Source organism: Lolium rigidum, chromosome 7, assembly GCF_022539505.1.
Source record: "Lolium rigidum isolate FL_2022 chromosome 7, APGP_CSIRO_Lrig_0.1, whole genome shotgun sequence".
Lineage (NCBI taxonomy): Eukaryota > Viridiplantae > Streptophyta > Magnoliopsida > Poales > Poaceae > Lolium > Lolium rigidum.
The window spans coordinates 324,916,358-324,917,089 of NC_061514.1; positions in this window are offsets into that span (position 1 = coordinate 324,916,358).

Here is a 732-nt window from a genome sequence, read left to right on the forward strand (position 1 = left end):
TTTTTTTGGAAGAAACACTACCTGACTGTCCTCTGTGAAAAAACTTTGAAGATAGCTTCAACCAGAAGGTATTGAGCTGCAATAAACATAATAACATGCACAAGTGGCATACGAATTTATGTGACAAACCTCCTTGATGCAAGGACAGAAAATCACAAGTGTGAACCTACGGTTTCACTATGAGTAGCCTGATTACAGAGTCTTCTCCATAACATTTAGAGAGTACGGCACACTTTAGCTTGTTGCCCACTGACAATAACAACCACTACCACAACCACAATAGCAAGAGGCAAAATTACAATATGACAAATATATCATAGTTTTTGTTCCCTTCGGTAATGGTAGACAAACATATATACATGTTCCCAACATAGTAGCCAAAAATCAGCTCAATATGAAAGTGTTTACCTCTCTAAACTATGTGTTGAAACTGCACTAGTCCAGCTTACAAAGCCGCTATCAAATCTACTTACCGAAATCTCAAACCAGCTAACCCAATCATACTAGTCAAAGTAAGGAGCAAGCTAATCAAGTTTAGAGCCAAGCCAAACATGTTTGATCCTCCAATCACCGGCTTGAAAAGAACCTTGTCAAATCTCATAAATCTTGACAAAAATCACCTCTCTTCTTCTTCCTCTTTTCACACTTGGTTGTGGTGTCCTAGTGTGTTCTAACACCCTCTTACAATCGCAGCCACTTTTTGGCTTGCTTGTTCACTCTCACATACAACCA